Here is a 22,175-nt window from a genome sequence, read left to right on the forward strand (position 1 = left end):
CTCCACAGTCCACCCTTCAGATAAATTAAAGGTTTTCTTTCACGTTTATTTTTGATTAATGTTTTGTTGGAGCAGTAAAGTTTTGAAATCCACAATAATATTAGCAATTTTGGAGGAGGGGTTAAGTCGATTACATCGACTCCAGTGTTCAAATGGTACTTATATTATCATCCCCAAAAGGATGAAAGGCAAACTTGATCTTAGTGGGATTTGAACTAACAACATAAAGACAGGTGAAATGCTGCTAAGAATTTTGCCCAGTGTGCTAACAATTGTGCCATCTCACTGCTTTAAAATCCACAGTAATATTAGCATTTCAAGACCTTCTCTGACCTTCATGCAAATATTTGTATTGATGATTGATACTTGCGTTCTTTTTTCTTTTAAATTTTAGGAAAGGGAGAACAATAGGATCGTTGTTTATGTCTCTGAGTGTTGTGTGTTATATGTAAATTGTATAACCATTGGCATAGAATTTCTCTTTGCTATTACATTGTAATCTGATCGTTAATATTGTGCTTGAATACATTACAAGGGTGTATTATTTATATACTGAATTTTGGGTAATGTTTGTCTACTAATACAATTGATTGCATGACCAATTTTGTCAAGGTGTTCTGTGCATGAGAGTTATGTTTTCACTATGCTTTTCTGCTTAGTTTGTCGGTCAAACATCTTGTTGCAGACATATGACCCATCAATGAAGAAAGTGTAGTACCTACACCCAACAAGGAAGCTTCTATGCAATTAGTTGACCTGTTAGAAATTGCAGCTGAATTTCCTTCAAATCAAAGCATATCACTTTTAAGGAGGAAGGATACATTGAACAATGTAATCCTAGATATGCAAAAAGGAAGGGTATGTTCATAGCTGGAATTATTTTGATAACTATCTTTGAAACTGTAGGTTTGTTAGATCAGGAAGAAACTTTGACTAAACCACAACATCTATATTGGTGAAATGCATGACTTTTGTGATTAATACATTTGTTGGTGAAAAATCCATTAAACTGAGGTTTTTAAGTAGAAGTTCCTTGTGTTATATTTTTCCTAGCTGAGTTGTACAGATGCTACCAAGCAGAGGAAAGCTGTCTGAAATATTGAAAGAAATATTATGGTGAAAGAAATATTATAATGAAAGAAATATTATGGTGGACAATATTAAGACAGCTGAAGACAGGCATTTTCCTCTTTTGCCAAGCCTTCATTAACTTCTCCATCCTCACCTTCAACTTGGAGAGGTAGGTTTGTCCTTGTCCAACAAACCCACAATTTTGAAAGTAATTATCAAAACAATTTTAGCTATAACCATCTCTTCTTTGTATGTCTAGGATTACGTTGTTCAATGTATCCTTCCTTTTCAAAAGTGATATACTGATTTTAAAGAAATTCAGCTTCTCTTTCTAGCTGATTAGAGTAAGAGGTATTGCTCTCCAGCAAATTTCCTGGGAGGTGACTGAAAGTGACAAAAATAACCCTGGTGACTGGGCCTACTCTGCATAAGTTTTACTAGACTGGATAGCACAACTGGGCAGCACAAGAGGAGGCTCTTGCACTTTATGGTAAAGTGATTATTGAATCTATTGGAACATCTCATTTGATTCCTTTTGTATACTGTTGTTTTCCATGCCTGAATCAATTCTATGTAAACCCTACCATTAATAATTTATTCTTTTAATTCATTGCCTTTCGGTGTGGCAAATAAAAGAAATCATAACTGGTGACAAAATGCTTAATGGCATTTCTTCCACTTCTATGCATTCTGAGATCAAATCCCACTGAAGTCAAATTTGTCTTTCAGCCTTTCAGGAGCTGATAAAATAAAGTACCAGTCAAGCACTGGGGTTGATACAGTCAACTTTCCCACTACCTCAAAATTGCTGATCTTGTGTTAAAATTAGGAATTATTATTATTAATGAGTAAGAGAGCAGTGCATGCCATCAAAGTGACACTGGGGTAAAATATACGAAGCCCAGTATACCCATCATGACTACCCGTCTGATAAAGGTACACCAGGCACATGCATCACAACCATATGTGCACGACATGGTGATCTCATATCAAGAGAAACAGCGCACGACCTCGCAGGTAGGGCTCAGTTAGAAATTTCTTCAGGTCGAGTAGCCCATCCCGCTCAAAAGGTCCCTGAATAAGGTTTAAAGATGTTGAGCAAAACACCCATGTTTCCAAAGGTGAATTATTCAAACCCCAAAGAATTTCTCTCAACACATGGCTCTGATGCTCCCCCACTACTTCTGCTCGTGATCAGAATATTATTATTATTATTATTATTATTATTATTATTATCATTATTATTATTATTTTCTCTCTTGAGGTGTGGTGCAGTCTTTTGTTGTATTACTGCTTAAATTGTGTGTTGAATGTGTAATGCATTAGTTATCTCGCTTGCTGGTGGAAGTTTATTATTATTATCATTATTATTATTATCATTATTATTATTATCATTATTATTATTATTATTATTATTATTATTATTATTATTATTATTATTATTATTATTATTATGTCATTATATGTAAACCCCAATACTTTATGTCTGTCTTTGTATTGTTCCCCTCATCCTTCGCTCTTGTGGCAAATAAATGAAATCATCATCATCATCATCATCATCATTATTATTATTCTGTAGCCTTATTTTTATTATGTGTGTTCACTGCACTACTGAGTGCAGCACTGTGTGCCTTGGGTATGTACAGTAATTTGTTTTGGTGCTGTTATTTTCATTATATTTAAAGTGTTTTACGTAGGATGTATGTGGTGCCTAACAGTGATATTTTCTGTGTGTTATATATATATTCAGAAGTCCTGGTGCTTTGGTATTTGTATTGTCATTATTATTAATATTTAAGGTGGTGAATTGTTTGCATGTTGGACAAAATGCTTAGCAGTATTTTGTCTGTCTTTACATTTTTAGTTCAAATTCCACCAAGGTCAACTTTGCCTTTCTTCCCATGGGAGCGTTCGATTAAATAAGTACTTGTACTGGGGTCAATGTAAACAACTTCCTCCTCCATTCTAACTCTGCTGGACCTGTGCCAAAATCTGAAACCATTATTATTATTATTGGAATTTGAAATTTGAAATCTGAAATCGAAATCGAACTGAATCTGACGACTGGCACCCATGCCAACCTCTCCTTCATTGGACACTAAACTCTGCTTGCAAAGACCTGTTGGAGCAAGTAAAATCGTAATTGAACCATACTCGATGACTGGCACCTGCGCCAGTGGAGCACTAACAGCAATGTCCGAGCATGTTCATTGCCAGAGCAACTGTCTGGCTTCCATGCTAGTGGCCCGTAAATAGGACTATTTGAGCGTAATCATTACCAGCATTGCCTTTTAGCACTTGTGCTGGTGGCACGTTAGAAAATCATTTGAGCGAGGTCATTGCCAGTGTCGCTGGACTGGTTCCCATGCAGGTGGCACGTAAAAAAACAACTTTTTGAGCATGACTGTTGCCAGTACCGTGTGACTGGCCCTCATGCCAGTGGCACGTAAAAACACCCACTACACTCTCGGAGTGGTTGGTGTTAGGAAGGGCATCCAGCTGTAGAAACTCTGCCAGATCAGATTGGAGCCTGGTGCAGCCTTCTGGCTTGCCAGTCCTCGGTCAAATCGTCCAACCCATGCTAGCATGGAAAGCGGACGTTAAACGATGATGATGATATCCATTTTACTTCTCAGAGCTCTTGATTTCACTTGCTTTATTTATCCAAATAATCTAAATAACTTCCCTTAAAGTTTAGTCATACATTAACTACTTCTGACATTCTTTCACACATTTTCCTCCCCTTAATCTCCAATATTGTTCTGTTTATCAACTGTTTCCTTTTCACAAGTTTGTAGCCTTGTACCGATTAATTTCACTCACAAGCCTTGGGCAACCTAAGACAATGGTATCTGCCACTTGCCCAAAATGCTATGCAGTGGAGCTGAACCCAGAATTTCATGATTGCGAAGCTTCAGTTGGTACAACTTGTATCTGTATGTTTGTGTGTATGTGCATGTGTGCATGAGTGTGTGTGTGTGTGTGTGTGTGTATGTGTGTGTGTGTGTGTGTGTGTGTGTGTGTGTGTGTGTGTGTGTGTGTGTGTGTAACCAGAGCTGCTGGAAGGCATCTTACATCTTTAATCCTGTATGTACAATTCATGAGACAGGACTACAACAAAGCCCTTGTTAACCTCCTTTCTTAAACTATTACACAGGCCAACTCCAATTGCCAAAGTGTGTTCTCAGCCAGAAGCAGTGTCCTTCATCTTGACACCAGCAAAGAAAAAGAAAAAAAAAATGCAAAAGCAAAAACTGCATACTGTATACATTTATGATGAATAGTATCTCACATGTACCTGTTGTGTCATCTTCTGTAGAGCTGAAAATGCTGTAAAAGCAAGAATTTTTGGGGGTGGGTAGTGTGGAGCATATCTAATTAGGGGGTTACATTTTCAAACTCTTCCTCTTTATGTTAGACATAAACTTTACATAAAGTGTACTTGAACTTGATGCTAGTCATTCATTTCCCCTTTGGCGAATGAGATAGCTGTTGGTGATGCTGTTGTTGTTGTTGCTGTTGTTGCTGTTGTTGTTGTTGCTGTTGTTGTTGTTGATGATGGTGATGATGATGATGATGATGATGATGTATTCTAATTTATTGCAATTATTTCTGTTATTTTTATATAGCAACTTTGGTATTTATGCTATTGTACTAAGTATAATCTTTACACATACAGCTGCTGCTACACACAAAAAAAAGAAAAAGAATGTCATGGTGTACTGTAGCTTACTCTTGTTTTCAAGGAGGTACATGGGTGAGATAGATGCAGCGTAGCTGAATGATTATCAAGTAAGCTTTGTGATCATGAGGTTTTGCGTTCAATCCTACTGCATGACATTTCAGGCAAGAGCCAGATAACATTGCTTCAAGTTGACCCAAGTCTTGTAGGTGAAAGTGGGGAGATAGAAACAGTTAGGAAGCTTGTTAGGTCAGATAAACTCTACCTGTTATTCAAAAGTCTCCAGCTTTGTCATACTGTATAATATGGATTCCACCTGATGATAATGTTAAAAGGAATACTCAGCCACTTAGCTGCTAATACAATGAGTAGGCAATTCAGTTGATTGAACAACTGAATACTCAGTATTGAAACTGAAGGAGACCCAGCTATTTGGTTGAAGGACATCATTCCTCTTGATAAAGGCGTCAGTGTACCAACAGCTCTGCATGCAAAAATATTATACAATAAACACAAACAACTTGTACTTCCATGTGTTTATTCATTTACATCAAGGTGGACTGAACCACCAAGAGTTAAGAGCCTTTTCCTAAGATGTACACCAGTTTAATAACAGGATGCAGACCTTCAACTCTTCAGCCTATACAATAGTATGTAACTCTAAAATTCTTGACTCTTCCCTGCAACTTCTTGTAAATTAAACAAGTAATTTAACAACCTAACAAATCTCCTTCAAATCATATCCTACCATCTGGATAATACAGTCTTTGGTAACTATATCTGAAAAAAAAAAAAAAAAAAAAGATGGAATGATCATGGCTAGAACATCTTTAATTACAGGTCTGCTCAATCAAAAATTACTTGTGGTAAAACAACAGTAGTAACAATTTAAAGAGAAATACTTATTTTCTATTCTATTTCATTCTGTACACATTGGTTTTGAATTGATTTCAATTTAGGAAAATAAAAAAAAAAAAATAAAATAAAAGGACCTTCACTAGTGTTACATATTTGAACAACTTGACTTTATTGAATAAAAATTTGTGAACTACAAAACTGTAAATTCAAGACTGAGAGAAAGGCAAAATTTGAATCCTGCATATAAAATACTAACTTAAGTATTCTACTGTTGAACAAATATAAACCTAGAAGAGTTCAAATTGCATTAACATCACCCAGTTATAGTTATCTTTTAGATCAGTGATTCTTAACCTGGAGACATAATGAGTTCACAAGGAAATGGGGTACCACAGGGGAGGTTGCACTATGGTGGAGAGGGTGCTGTTTATTTAGAGGGGTCTTGATTTCTCTTAGAAATAAAATATTTAAACCGTGTACAAAATACTTATATTTTAAGCACATTTTCAAAAAAATCTTTGTCAGGATTAAAATATAAGTAGGACATTGAGATATCAGAAAAGAGGACTTATTACGTACCAGGGTTGAGTATAATAATTTCATAATGTGTTTGTGTCTTCAATAATTTCCATAAAAATTTGATATATGATGCAATAGTCAATGGAAATATCTAAAACGCAGCACAAGCTGGATGGGGTAGTATTAAACAATATAGATAATATAGATAATATAGGTGCAAGTGTAGCTGTGTGATAAGAAGTTTGCTTCCCAACCACATGGTTCTGGGTTCAATCCCACTGCATGACACCTTGAGCAAATGTCTTCTACTATAGCCACAGGCCAACCAAAGCCTTGTGAGTGGATTTTCAGGACAGAAACTGAAAGAAGCTTGTCATCATCATCATCATCATCATTTAACGTCCATTCTCCATGCTGATATGGGTTGGATGGTATGACCAGAGATGGCAAGCTAGGGTTGGAAGTTGGGGAGAGGATGCACCAGATCCCAATCTGATTTGGCATGGTTTCTGTGGCCAGATGCCTTTCCTAACACCAGCCACTTTACTGAGTGTACTCGATGATTTTACATAGCACTGCATGAGCACTTTTACATGGCACTACATGGGTGCTCCTATGCGGCCATCACACAGGCGCTTTTACGTGGCACTGCCATGTATGTATGTATGTATGTATGTATGTATGAATGTATGTTTGTATGTATGTGTAGTGGCTTCATGCAGGCATGGTGTGGATTAGATGAGTCATCACAGTTGGAGCCAGCTTATATGTATGTATGTATGTATGTATGTATGTATGTATGTATGTATGTAAGTATGTGTAGTGGCTTCATGCAGGCATGGCGTGGATTCGATCCTCGATTGCCAAATTTCACATAACAGTTTACCTAAAAGCATTATCTGTTACATATGCAGATGTGTGACTGTGTTTGTCCTCTACTGCTGCTTGACAACCAGTGTTGTGAGTTGTGTCCTTGTAACTTATCAGTTCAGTAAAAGAGACTGATAAAATAAGTACCAGGCTTAAAAAGTGAGCACTGGGGTTCAATTCATTTGACTAAAATTCTTCAAGGCAATGTTCCAGCATTGCTGAAGTCTAACGACTGAAAAACGTAAAAGAGTAAAAGAATAAACCAATGCACAAAATTTGTTTCAGTTTGATTAAACTAATGTATTTATTTTTTCTTGAAACATGTGAAGGAGGCATTTATAAGACACCATTTTGTGACATGGGCGTTGGCTACGAAAGGTTGAAAACCTCTGCTTTAAACATACAGGTTTGAAGTAGCTAAAGGCATTGATATCTACGTAATAGTTTTAAACTGATAAAGAAAACATATTTCCACTACATATACTGATTCTCCTAACTAAACATTAAAATATTTTGTTATATGAGAATCAGTTTTTGTTACACATGTCCTTCAGGAGAGAAATGTTTAAGATATAGGTAATAGCTTGTGAACCATTGTTACAAAGAAAGAAAAAAGTTTAGAAAGTTGTATTCAACTTAGTCCTTTTATATTTGCATGCAAATATAACAAAGCAAGACTGAATACAATAAAAGTTTACAAGTTTGAACTCAAGAAAAAGCATAACAATTAAAACTATGTCAACAGCTAAAGATTATTTTTTTTACGCATCAGAAATACATATTTTTCTTTGCTTGTATCTATATTGGAGTTACTAAGCATTGTAGGAATAAAATTTATGTAAATATATGCCTTTCACACTTTATACACATAGCATAGGTATCTATTAAACTGTTTTATGCCTACATATTGCAGATGTAATATATACAATTCATGCAGCATCATCATTTTTGTCGTCATTGTTGCCATCATTGTCATTGTTACTACTCCCACCACCACCATCATCATTTTATGTCTGCTTTCTATGCTAGCATTGGCTGGATGAGTCATCACGGTTGAAGTCAGTATGTATTCAGGGGTACTACTTACATAGATGGGTTGGGAGATCTCATCTCACTTGTGTTTCATTTTTGGCTTAGTTTCTATGAATAGATGCCCTTTTGAAGACCAGCCACTTTACGGAGTGTACTGGGTGAGTTTTTCATGACACAAGCACTAGAGAAGTTGCCATGTCCTCAACACAACAAAAGGAACTTCACTACTTTGTATGCCTGCTTGCTCACTAGATTCTTTAAAAAGTGAGGAACCAGATTGATAGAGACATGAGTTATAATGATAGGAGGGATGTGCAACAAGGGGGAGAGTACTTGAGATGGCAGGGATGTGATAGAAGTCTATGTAGCCCAGGGGATAGAGAGCTATGACAGAGACTTAGGAAGTATGGGAGAAAAGGTGCAAGAGTATGATTGCAGTCATGGTGACAGGGCGTGATGACAGGCAGTATAGAGTGGAGAATGAAGCAAATGTGTAAAATAAGCAAATGTGATCATATGTAACCACATATACATATACATAGGCTATGAAATGGACTGGATCAAAAAATGAATGTGATAGCAGGGGTAATGGTAAGTAGGCAAGTCCTTACAACACAAAGGAGTGTAGGAAATGGTCAGAATAGGTGCAGGGGTATTTTTAGTTACCTCTGAGGCATTGTACAGTGAACAGTAAACAAAAGAGATCTACTGTCACCCCAGTCATATTAGAAACCTACATAGTACAATGAGGATTGAGAAGAGGATGGAATGATCCAGAGATGAGCAATAGGCATGGCTGAAAGAATGTGATGTATGGCAAATAGATGTTTAAAAAAGTCATTGGCGAGAGGATACAATGTGTGACAACCAGAAGACATCTAATGTCAACCTTAGTCACACTGATAACATAATAGAGTGAGATTGAGCACAGAAGGAAATGATTGAGAGATAAGTAATTGAGAGATAGGAGTAGGAAGCAAGAGAGATAAAATGATATATCATTTGACTATATATTATTATATATTTGTATAGCAATCTCTATAGAAGGCATATGTATCATGATATTTTTGTACAGGTCATGAAGGCATTTTATTATCAATAGATATTTTAAACTCTTGTCTTCACTGATATTTCACAAGCAACAAATAAATTTACTATTGCTTATCTTCATAACAATACCCAACAATTTTATATTACACTAGTAGTATAGCCCGGCTTTGCCCAGGATTAAGTTGGGATTATTAAGCTAATCAAGTTCTTTATTTCAAACCAAACTAAGTAACATGACGTCAAATTTGGGTAGAATCAGTGTTGCAACTGGAATGCATGGGTTGAGAGTTTGATCGGCAGAGGTGATCAGGTTACACATGCCATCCCTTTGAAAACACCACCGCCATCATCTAACCCCTCTTTGCTCATGGGTTAGGAACCCTTCCAGCAAAGAAAATAGAATGACCAAAAGGGCTCCCGTTTCTCTGTGTCAAAAGCGGTTCTGTTCAGATATGAGAACACGGATGTTACGAAAGTAAAACGTTAATGTTCGAAACTGCAGCAGGCCATTGATAATTCTTTATTCTGTATATTTCTCATTTTGTCCTGTTCTGGCGTTTTGCGAAATTTTTCTGGAGAACATTATTTTTTTTTGTGGTTGGGTCATTGATGACCTCTTTCTAGCATATTGGATGTCCACCTAGTGGTCATCCCTTATACACGTGTAATACAATTTTTTCTGAATTTTCAGATTTGTTATATGCTAGGCCACTTAGTTTTAAATTGAATTAATATTCAATTTATCATCCTATCTATATAAATATATATATATATATATTTATATGAGCAACACACACATACACACACGCACGTATGTACACCAATTGCATACATATTTTTTGTATGCATACATGTTTGTATGTGTGTGTGTGTGTGTTGCCCGTATATCAACAAAACACACACACCTTGCCTTACATATATATACGGATAAATGATTTAAAATAAATATATTTTGGAAATGGCGATTTAAACGTGAAAATCAGACCACATGGGTTTGTTTACATCAATTCGGCAGAGATAGAGAGATCGCGCTCTCCCTCTCTATCTCTCTCCCTCCCTTACACACATTTATCTCTCTTTCTTTCTTTCTTTCTCTCTCTCCCTGTCTCACACACACAGCAACATTACACACACACACATGCTGCTCTCTCACACTAACAAAAGAACTTCACATACACACCACACTTTCTGTCTGGCATACTCACTATAAAAAGATAGCGTCTATTTCTTTTTGGCAACATCTGTTTTGTGTGTAATGTTGCTGTGTGTGTGTGTGAGAAAGAAAGAAAGAAAGAAAGAGAGATAACTGGCATGTGTATGTAAGGGAGGGAGAGATAGAGAGAGAGAGAGAGAGAGAGAGAGAGAGAGAGAGAGAGAGAGAGAGAGTGAGAGAGAGAGAGAGAGAGAGAGGGTATTTTTTCTGTTTGCTTGCTGCCTACCACACAGATGCTGGCAAATAAAATGTATGTCTCCTTCACCCTCCCTCTCACAAATATACAATTTCTCTCTCTCTCTCTCTCTCTCGCCTTCACGCGCGTACGCACAGATTTGACTTCGCCATGTCAACAAACTTCAAAATTGGCAAAAGTTTATCGATTTTTACAGGTATACGCGGGTACCTCTGAGAGAGAAAGTTCACTAAAATGCACATAGGGTCATTCCGAATCTTCTCCTAAAATTGGAGCGACATGCGTGCTAATTTGTGGACGTGCATAAACCACATTCACGTACACACACACACAAACATCCTCTGTTTTATAGATATTGATTACAGTTAACCATGTTGTACAGCAATACAGTGGTTCAATTATGGAGCCACAAATTTGTTAGCTTCAAATGTTAAGTCTAAATCCTGTGCATAATTCTATGTTTTACTTTCAGAGGATGTCAACAGCTATTTGGAATCCATATCACTGGAATTAATTCTTTATCTTTCAAAAGTAACAAATCTCTACAGAGCAGAGATTGTTATACAAATATATAAATATGTGTATAATACATTGATAAACTATTTCATGAGGTATTAGAATTGAAGTGAATTCATGGTAAATTACCGAATGGAAATTTGTCCTATTTTATATAGAGGAAATAGATGGGGGCATACGAATTTTGTCTCTTTTAGCAGAAAAAGGGAGAAAACAAATAACTACTCATATCAAGAAGATATTATTGATTTCACCTTACCCTACCTGCCCACCTAAACATAAGCAGCATCCAGCTTTAAATATTAAATGTTAGACCTCATTCTCTGAGGAATTCTCATGGTGAAAGCACATCCTTAACATAGCCAGGGATCACACCTAAAAGATGGCCCTTCTTTTCAAGGACTGAAAATATTTCAATCTCCTCAACAGTTGCTGCCATTCTACAAAGCTCAGGTAAGGTAACTATAATGACCTCTGCACTTCAGAGCTGGCTGGCTGGTCCCATATCATCTCTACTCATGTACTTCAACTCACTCATTTATCTGCCTATTATCACCCATGATGTCTCTAATCCTGCTAGGCTCCACATTAACCATTAAACACTGTCCTTCCACCCCAGAACGTTGGCCCTCTGAAGTTCCTTCCTTGCTCATGTCTTTTCTTGCAACACTTTAAGTAGAGCTTAGCTACATTGATCTCATCTGTTTAGGAGGGTCTACAAAGGCCATAAGCTTGGTCCCTTCATCTAGTCCTTGCAAGTAAAAACATAAATTGATAGATACAGTATCCATGTACATAAGATATGGAGTTAAGTAAATATCACCTAAGCTCTGATCATCACTTAAGACTTAGTGATCAGCTCTGGTTTTGTAATAATTTGTTACATGATATAAATCTCTTCTGGGATAGGAAATCAGTGTATCTCACCATACATTTCAGATAAACTGATGCTGCATTTTCTGGCATCCAAATCGATGTAGCATATAGTATAAACATGGAGTGTAAACATTCAAACAATTTCAATATCTTTCCAAATCGTACTGCATTTCACATGGAATTTTTTTATCCTCCAAAGTTGTCTTGGTGTATACATTCTCATTTTTAGCTGTAAATTTTGGTTTGAAAAATTCAACTTGTATGTTGGGGAAAATGCATTATATATTTTTAACAACTTGGTAACCTGAGGTATATAGGCTTTAGCACACTGTACAAATATAAAACAAAATGCCTAAAGTGTGTTGTAACAGAAGATCTATCTTGATAGCTCAGTTTCATATTAATTTAATCATCTTGCAGTAAGAATTGATAGTGAGAATACTTTTTCATTTGTGAAAACTTGTAGAAAATAGCAATTAAAATAAACAACTGTCTACTGCCAGTTCCATCTACATACTTCAGCAATGAAGGAGCCTCTATGCAAGAAGTAGCAGCCATACCTTAGTGTCTCAAAGATAGACAAGATATGTTTGTAATGAGATCCCTAAAAAGGTCAGATGGTCATGGCTGTAATATTTTCAATCATATGTCTGCTTGATTGCTGTTGATTTGGGGCTCAATAATAACATATCTCACAGTGATATGGAAATAAAATGAAAAAAGGAGGGGGAAATTTTTGATAGATAGCATCAGTTAAAGAGAAATAGAAGAATGATATTTCATTCCTAAATTATAAATAGATTTGGAGTTTGCCATCAGGGTCTGAAGATGACCTGCCAAATTAGAGAATAATGGTTTATTCTCTGTTTATTCCCAGTGATATAAACAGTCATCTTTATTTCTTCCAATTGTGCCAGCCATTCTATCCCCTTTCTTTGTCACTCCTCACTGTCATATATTTTCCTACTTCATGTATCAATCGAATTAGTAGACACACAACTACATATTCTTTGGATTGAAGAGAGCCATGGCATAGTAATGGTGAAGTAAAAATATCAAATGACCTGAAGTAACTCATATGTTCAACATAGTCTTTATGCTAAACTTCAGTTTGATCAGAGACTATGTTATATATTGTAGGGTCATGTTGAGTGTAATGAGACAATCATTAAATGTTGAATCCACTTTGAAGTCAAACATGTTAACCTATGACTGAAAGCTTCAGTGCCACTTGTTGCAGAGATGGACAAATTAGAAGCAGTCGATGTGTGATTTCTTCAGATTCACTGAACATGGAGATAAAACTTGTACATGATTTGAACCTGGCAAAGCAACAGATGTTGCTGCTCTTTTTTAAATTTTTTTTTAGAGAATAGGGATGTGTCCATAATGATTGTAAGCATTTATAAGTGCAGGAGTGGTTGTGTGGTAAGTAGCTTGCTTACCAACAACATGGTTCCAGGTTCAGTCCTACTGCATGGTACCTTGGGCAAGTGTCTTCTACTATAGCCTTGGGCCAACCAAAGCCTTGTGAGTGGATTTGGTAGATGAAAACTGGTGTGTTTACGTCCCCCATAACTTAGCAGTTTGGCAAAACAGACTGACAGAATAAGTACTAAGCTTACAAAGAATAAGTCATAGGGTTGATTTGCTTGCCTAAAGGTGGTGCTCCAGCATGGCTGCAGTCAAATGACTGAAACAAATAAAAGAATAAAATTCTGGTGACCAGTCAGATTACTACTTTTAATGTATATGTGTAATTTGTGTTTGCCTGGGTTTGGTAGGACAGATACTAATTTTTAATGGTGTTATAGTGTTTTGTAGCTTTTCTCATTGTGTCCAGGTGTTTGTGGGTGGATTAGTTATTGAGACTTTGTTAGTTGGAGCAAGTTGCAATCCTGAATGATATTTCTTGTTTGTTTCAATGGTCCTTCTGGTATATAATTGTCTAGTTGTGTAAAAGGCCTATGGGTGTGGTATATTAAACCACCTGTCATAATGCTATAATCTATACTTTTAAGAAGTATATCAGTTTCTAAATATTACTTTCTTTGACACAATTATAGAAAAAGTTTTTTATGAGTTAACCAGAGGAGCAGGTCAGTGCCAATGACATTCACAGGTCTTTGCCCCAACTGGCAAAACTGATATGGATAATATTCAACTTGAACAGCTGGATGTTGACATCTACAGGAAGAGCATAAGTAGTAGAGAGTAAAGTTCAGAGGGTTGAAGTTCTGAAGAAGAACAGTTGAATGTTGTGTTTGCTGTGGGATCTTAAAGGTAAGACATGATAGTAGTGACAAAAAGAGCAAGGATGATGTGTTTTGAATGGTCTTGGGTGACAAGATTTTGGAGCTTGTTAGCTAAGAGGGGAAGAGGTCTTTCAATAACTATAGAAGAAAGACAAATAAAAAACTACATCTGTAAAGTAGTGGTTCTAGTGTCTTCCTGCCAATCAACCAAATAACCTTTTTGATACTGACTAGGATATTTGTGCATGTAGCAGCAGTGGTGTCCCAGAAATTTGAACAAAACCCTAATATAAGTCATACTTGGGTTTTAAAGAGAATCAGCAAGCAATGAGGATCAGATAATTTTCTGGCCCTGAAGAGAAATCCTAGTCTTTGGGATAAAGTTTTGGCACTATGTAAAGTCTGTTTGAAGGTTCATTTGAGATTGTGAGGCCAAGCATACATAGAGACTTTGTAGTTGCTCAACCTGCTAGAAATAGCAACTAAATTTCCTCATAACACACTGTACAGTCTTAAAAAAGAAATGGGATACTGGTCAATATAGTCCTAGAAATACAAAATGGCAGAATGGTCAGGACTGAAGTGTATTTCATCATAGGTCAGCTAAATCAGAGTTGACAACAATTTTGAGGGTTTAAAAAATTGTGTTATTCATAAGTAAGGATTGGAAGTTTGGAAGTGGTGATGACTTTTGTTTCCGCCTATAACAGTAGTATGATAGTTTCACTTTTATTCTTTCATTTTTGATGTAATATTGTTTCACCTTTATTCTTTCACTTTTGACTTCTGCTTTTTTTTTTCAGTGGTATAATATTGTTTCTCTTTTACACATTCACTTTTGATAAGACTATAATATTGTTTATTCTACAATACATACAGCTGCTTACAAAATAGAGATTAATGTATAATTTTTTCTATGTTCATAATTTTTTGTATACAATATTGAAAGATGCCACCAAAGAAAAGATGTAATCTCTTCAGAAACAACTATAAAGCAAGGAGGATTGTAGAAAACCAAAGGCAAGAGTCTCAAGAGAGGAAGATGAGACTCTTTCTCAAGATCAGCAAACCACATGCTGCAGCACATCAAATGGAGTCTCAAGAGAGAAGGGAAATGAGACTTTCACAAGATCAGCAAATGCATGCTGCAGCATGTCAAATGCAGTCTAAAGAGAGAAGAGAAATGAAACTTTCTCAACATCAGCAAATGTATGCTACAGCACATCAAGTGGAGTCTCAAGACAGAAGTGAGATGAGACTTTCCTAAAATTTCCAAATAAAACTAATGGCATGCGCTGCTCAGGCAGTAAGGTAACATTGCCAGCACTACCAGCTCCTCCTCAACCTCTTATAGATCTGGAAGGCACTTCCATCCAGTCAAATGATTTTCTGAGCAATATCAGACAATACAACTCTGCATTTCAAATGATATCATTTGGTGCAGCTAAGAAGATAGTTGAACATGGATTTATGCCAATGTTCAAAGTTCAAGAGCAAGTCTATCATCTTATTGCTTCCCTGTTACCCACAAATGAACAACTACACTTCCTTCAGATTTACTTCTTGAGTGATATAGGACAACAAACCCGAAGGAGGTGTCAAAACTTCAGCCGATGGGTCGTGTTAGACTCAGAACTGACTGATGCAAAGGAGAGTATATCCACTGACAGCCTTTCGGTGCATTCAAAAATCACATACCCCCAATTTTCATGACGGGTTAGGGCCAGAAATACTCCAAACAGAGGCATGACATGTTGCTTAGTCGAATTAGCCCATCATTTACTCCACAAATGTTTTGTTGTCAATGCTGCACTTTCCCATATCACCTGTTTCAACATAACTGTAATATATATACAAACTATGCCATTTTAATCCCGAGCAATGCCGGTATCTCTACTAGTATAATAGAAGTTACACACAATATTGTTATGCCTCTACTAAGTAAGTTTCCAATAGAATTATATAGGTCATGCAGCTTGTAGAAAACCCTTGGCTATTTAAGAATTGTTTCTATTCAGAAGACATTTTGGTTACTCCCGCTGTCTTAAAAAAAGCAACAATAGCATGCCAAAAATAGAGAAGTGATGGTTCAAGCATTTTCTAACAACAGATGTATTTGTACCAGAGCGTGAATAGACAAATGGAAAATGAAGAAACTTTGTCAATTATGTTACATGTACATTTGAATTATTAGAAGAAGTGGCTCTTTAAAATCTATTGATAAGCATTCAAATGAATAGGTAGCTTTTTATTAAAGGGGCTTTGTTTGGACAATCAAAGTTAGGTTTAATTTTGTGCAGACTTACCATACTTCATCAACAGAAAACAGTAAGCTGTATACTTTTATAAAATGAATGTACTAAGGAATTATACAGTAATTCTAAATTTATAGTTGTCAAAAGCAGTCGCACAAGTATGAGACATTTGATCGGCTGAACGATTCCCTAAGCCAGATCAGTAGTTTATAGTGTATGAGAGAGGATGTTTGATTCTTCAGCAGAGGATTTTAGAAATTTTTTTTTCATTTTTCTTTCCCTGCTTTTTTATTGTCAAACATGAATGAAATGGATCTTTGATGTGTCACTAAAAATAAAATGTTTCGTGAGTAAATATTTCCATTTTCTCACAATTTTTGTAACTGCTTAAGCTTCTTTTTTGACAATGTAGTAGGAGTTTTTCAGAATTATTTAAGGACCATGAGAAACATACCACAGGTCTTATACAGTGTGATAATTTTGCCACAGTAGCTTCATTAGAGGCATCTGTTTTGATAGTAAAAGACAAATCATTACCAATGGTGGCCACAGCTACTCATTTAATATCATTTAAATAGAATTGGTGTATTTTATAGTGTTCTCAGACAGATGGAAACTTGCACCAGCTAACAACCTAATTTTAGAAAAGTGGGATAGGATCCATTTAACATATTTAAAAATCTCAAGCCTCTTTTGTATTTCTTTTTTTTACTAAATTAAATTATAGATAGCTCTTCAAGAAGTCAAACAAGTTCTGAATCAACGTGTAATTCTCCATGTGAAATCAGATTAGTTAACAGTTATTAGATTATCTTCAAATTTATTTTTATTTAAGGTCAGATTATCGCATATTTTGATGGCAATTTTTTAAAAAATTCAAAAGGATTGTATCGTGTTCTAATTTTGTTTTTCTACAAACTAAAATATCTTAAAAATATAAACAGGTACCTTTAAGATTCTTTTTATTGATAAATTTATTCATGATTTGCTGAAACACTGAAATACCATTTATAATATCCATAGGAACTTCAGCAAAGTGATACAGATCTCTGCCCCCAACTGCTTTCTATAGGTATTATCCAAATTTGTTAATAAGTACTACTTAGATCAATTTTCTACAATGTTTATCTTTAGATAGCATATTTACTAGAGGTTGAATAAATGAAAAAGATGGCTTAGATTGTGAAGCAGAAGTGGTGTGACCAGCAGACCAATATGCAATAGCCTAGTTTTATGCTTTTACACTTTCAACACACAGCAGTTTTAGCTGGACATTAGGTTTAAAGATTGACTATTGAGTTGCCACAGAAAATACCTGTTCTTGAGGTATTAGAGGATACTGTGGAAATTTGTTCAAATTTATCCCTTAAGTGTCCATTGATAACACCTAAGTATCCCAAGGAAACAACAAACATTTGATATGTTTCTTCTTTGAGTTTGTTCCAAAGGTTTAGCCTGCTTGCCAGATGACACTAGCCAGTGTTGAGTATTTTTAAAAAAAATTAAATTTATGTTCAATATTCTAACTGTTCAGAGTAAAAAGAAACGGTTGGGTTTTAATATCCTTATGCATTCAATAAATAATAATTAAAATAAAATGGTTATGTCTCTTGCATTTTCATCTAGTACCATGCCAACTTTGGGCAACAAATAATATAATGATAAGTTTATTGTATACAGTGCTCAAATGTACTACAACTCATCAGAACAGATTAATAGGTGGGATAGAAAGCAGAAATATAATTCCCCTAAAGAAAGACAGTAATGAAGGCTATAAGCATGAGCACAGTACAGAGAATATTACATAAAACAGTAGAAAAGTGAACATCAAGAGATTCATAAAAAAGGAAAAGTGGTTATGTAGTGATGAAGAATTTCTGGAAGCATGGAATTTTTTAAGGATGCAGTGTTCTGTCAGCTAACAGCTGACATGAGTATTTTTTTTTCCGTGCTTTGAAAATTCTGAGCACAAAAGCTAATTATGTTGGAAAGATGATGGATAATCTTGTGGGCTACTACTATATCACTTGCTATATGCTGAAACTTTAGTGTGTTAATGCACAAAAAGTAAAATGTTCAAAATATGGTAAGTGCTTGACAGAGATTATTCATCTGGTTGCTCATCTTTGGACAGCTTCCAGCATACTAATATTTTGAACAAGAGAGAGGTTCCAGTCTGGAGATGCAAACTCTAAGTGTGGACATACCATATAGCTTTAAATAGATAGTTGTTGAAAGCTGACAAAGGCCTTACTCAATGATGCTAAGACACATTTGGCGTTTTAGAAATGTGGTTCATCCAACATGAATGTGGTTGATAATAATGTAGGTTACATTCACCAACAGATTTCTTAAAGTTGGTGTTGCAGAAGGAGCTGATAAATTCTGGGTGTTTCCACCTAAAATATATAGTGGTGCATTTGTACAGCAGTTTGAGTTGCCACTCAGCAATCTCTTGTTGCATTCTGTCATGGTCAAAGTGCAGGAAAGATCTGAAAGATCTGTATGGTATAGAATCTTTTGTTTTTATTTCAGTTTACAGCTTAACGTCACAGCATGTTTCAACACAGCAATATTCTTCATGTTGGCATCTGTTTCATTTATGTATGCAGGAAATAACAGTGGGCCAAGAACAAATTCCTGTAGGACACCAGCTATCATCATATTAGATGCAGTATGTACTAATAGTCTGAGTACCACTTTTTGACCAAAAATTAAGGATTTCAACCAGTTATAAAGATTAACCTTTTCGTTCATTGCAGACAGCTTCACTGAAAATTGTTTGTGTGGTACAGAATTAAAGACTTTGGTGATAGATAACATCCATCCATAATTTGGATAATGTTTTCAAGAAATTTAATGAGTTGGTCAAATAAAGTTATGAGAGTTCCAGAAGTTCAAGAGTGTCTCTCTAACATAGGGCTCCATCAATTTGGCAATATGGCTTGTGAGACTGTCTGGATGGTAATTGACAGGTGTTGTGCAGTCACATTTTTTGAATAGGTGAATAATGCTGGCAATTGTTCTGAAGCAATGCAATTATTAAGACAGAACTGGAAAAGTAATGAAAGCTGGTGTTGTAGAAAGAGCCCTTTGCATTAAAGTAGTTAAGTAACACCTTCAAGACCAGGTGAGGCATAGCTATGCATATGCTTCAGGTGATGTCACAGCATTGCAGGAATAAATTCAACAAATGATATGGAATTTGGTATCAGCAGCAGTGATGACAGTACATCTGGATCTTCAACAGTAAAAATGACAGCATAGCGTTTGGTAATAAGTTCTGCACATTCTTTGGGATCATCAGTGATCAGACTTGTGTGAAGAATGTGAAGAGGGTCAACTGGAGAGTGAGGCCTTTGCTTTAAATTCACATATTTTCAGAACATTTTACTGTTCAGGCTGGTTGCTATGCATTGTTCAAATTGAAGTGCTGTCTTTGTAGTCCCCTGCTTGATACAGTTCAATGCTCTACTGCATTTTCTCCTTTTATTCTCTCTTCTGCATAATCTGAATCCGCATTCAACAACTTGTTCTTTCCTGACAAAGCAGACAGGTGCAGTCTTTCATATTGCACTTCTGGGGTCTCTAATGAGTGTATATGGTCTGACACTTTGCATGTGGCCCAGATTGAATTAAGAATTAACTGACATTTCTAGAATCATAAAATGCAAGTCAGTTTGAGTATTGCAACTCAGTACACAGTGAGTTCTAGTCAGCTTTGTTTCAGCCAAAACAAGCAGTTTGGAAGTGGTGATGACTTTTGTTTCTGCCCATAACAGACAGACTGGTAATGATTATAGCATGATTGGAGTCACCTAAAGGTTCCCTGATAGTGATATTGATGACAACAATTTCAGGAGCAGTGATGAGTAGTAGATGCAAAGTGTTGGCATCTCTTGTAGGGAAGGTGACTAATTGGGACCATTTTGAATCTTGCACAAAGTCAAGGAAATCTTTTGCTCTTTGTGGCCAGTGGAAAGTTTCCTGATCAATCTGTAGGCAATTGTAATCACCAGTGAAGAAAAGATAGGTGGTTGTTTTCCAAGATGCAGCTCTGAGGATATAAAAAATCTCTGTCTCTTGACGGTAGTTTGGGGGATGGTAAACAGCCCCAAGTAGAAGTGATGATATATGTCTCTTTTAAATTGATTAAAGTATAATAACTGGAACTTTCATTGCTGGTATTTTCAGTGAATCTGATGACGACAATATTTGAGTGTATTTCACATATAAAGAGTCCCTTATAAATGATAGTGTATTTTCTTCATCTGTTATAGCTTTAAAACCATAATCATGAGTTAATACAATTAAATTCTAGCCATTTTTAGAGCATCATCAAAAGTTGTACAATCATATATGGTGTATACTATATTAAGCACAATGTGTGTGTGTGTGTGTGTGTGAGCAAGGGCCTGCCTGAGTTTGTTAGGATTAAAGTCTGAGTCAGTAATTATTAGGAAATTCTCCTAATCCATAATTTAACCCTTTAGCATTTAAACAGACCATATCTAGCCTAAATATTCTACCAATTCTATATTCTAACTGACCAGATTGAGCCTCTCACACCTATCATACAATGTCATTCTAAAAATAGACAGTCACTTTATTGAAGTGTTGAAGCTACATGATAATGCATGATTAATTCAAAACAATGTGAATAAATAAGAATTACATTTGACAGAGTAATCATAATGCTAAAAGGCTTAAACTTCTTATCATATAAAGAAGATTTTGTTGGAATATTAAATTTCTCTGATCTAGCCATGCTATCCATTTTCCTTCAGTGATTGATATCTTTTTAACTGATTAAACTGTTATGATAAAGAACTTCTGGATATAATCCTTTGGTTACCATTGCTGACCCACAATGCTTCCAATGCACAAGTACATAGATTGCAGAATTACTATCCACTAATTATTTCCTATTTAACAACAAGAGTCATCAGTAAACAAGTACTGAAAGTATGCAGAGACAAGGAAGTTGTTAATAGGAAATTATGTAGAGTGTAAAATTTCAATTTTCAAATCCTAATTTTCATGAATTTTTGCAATCTGAGTAACATGCTCCAGCATTAATTTAGCTCTTTGCCTTATCAAAAAGTTAGAGTTAAAATGTTAGATTGAGCAATATATACTGTCTTTTAGAGACAGTATATGTTGCTTGACTAAAAGAAATAAGTGAGATGCAGATAGAGATGAAAGGAAGAGAGATAGAAAGAGAGAAAGGGGGGAAGGAGAAATAAAAGGGGAAAGAGAGGGAGTGAGGGAGATCACGTTAGTTGCATAATTAATGATACATGCTAAAATGTAACACACGTCCGTTAATTTTAATTTAACCCTTTAGCATTTAAACTGACCATATCCAACCCAAATATTCTACCCATTCTATGGTCAAACTCACCAAATCCAGCCTCTCACACCTACCATACAATATCATTCGAAAAATAGACAATCACTTTATTGGAATGTTGAAGCTACAAGATAATGCATGATTCAAAACAATGTGGATAAATAAGAACTTATAATGGAATTGAAGGCTTGTGATACCTGTGGAGTATCTCTTTCTCCCATTATAATAGTTTTGTAGCTTCAAGGAGCTGGAATGAGTTGCCGGTTTGTGCCATCTGTGAGAAGCAATGTGATGAGGATGGCTCCATGGTACATCACATGGTTGATACAATAAATATAAATAGAACAATGCATACATGTGCCAGAGAGAAATAAGAGACACAACCGGGAAGAATGTTTAAGAGAAGATTTATTGATATGTTAACATGTG

General features: G+C 35.7%; 1 long non-coding RNA gene across 2 annotated transcripts in view; it reads left to right on the top strand.

The window, feature by feature from the left end:
• Positions 1-2,648: 2,648 nt before the first annotated feature.
• Positions 2,649-22,175, top strand: part of LOC128247017 (uncharacterized) — a 90,852-nt gene continuing 71,325 nt past the window's right edge. The window contains exon 1 of one of the 2 annotated variants that reach the window (XR_016240734.1): positions 2,649-2,707. This is a non-coding gene — a long non-coding RNA (uncharacterized LOC128247017). Of the gene's footprint in view, positions 2,708-13,849; positions 14,167-22,175 lie in introns of those variants that run through there. The other variant, XR_016240733.1, reaches the window with a different exon arrangement.

This window comes from Octopus bimaculoides, chromosome 2, assembly GCF_046866305.1.
Source record: "Octopus bimaculoides isolate indiv1 chromosome 2, ASM4686630v1, whole genome shotgun sequence".
In the NCBI taxonomy this organism is placed as follows: Eukaryota; Metazoa; Mollusca; class Cephalopoda; order Octopoda; family Octopodidae; genus Octopus; species Octopus bimaculoides.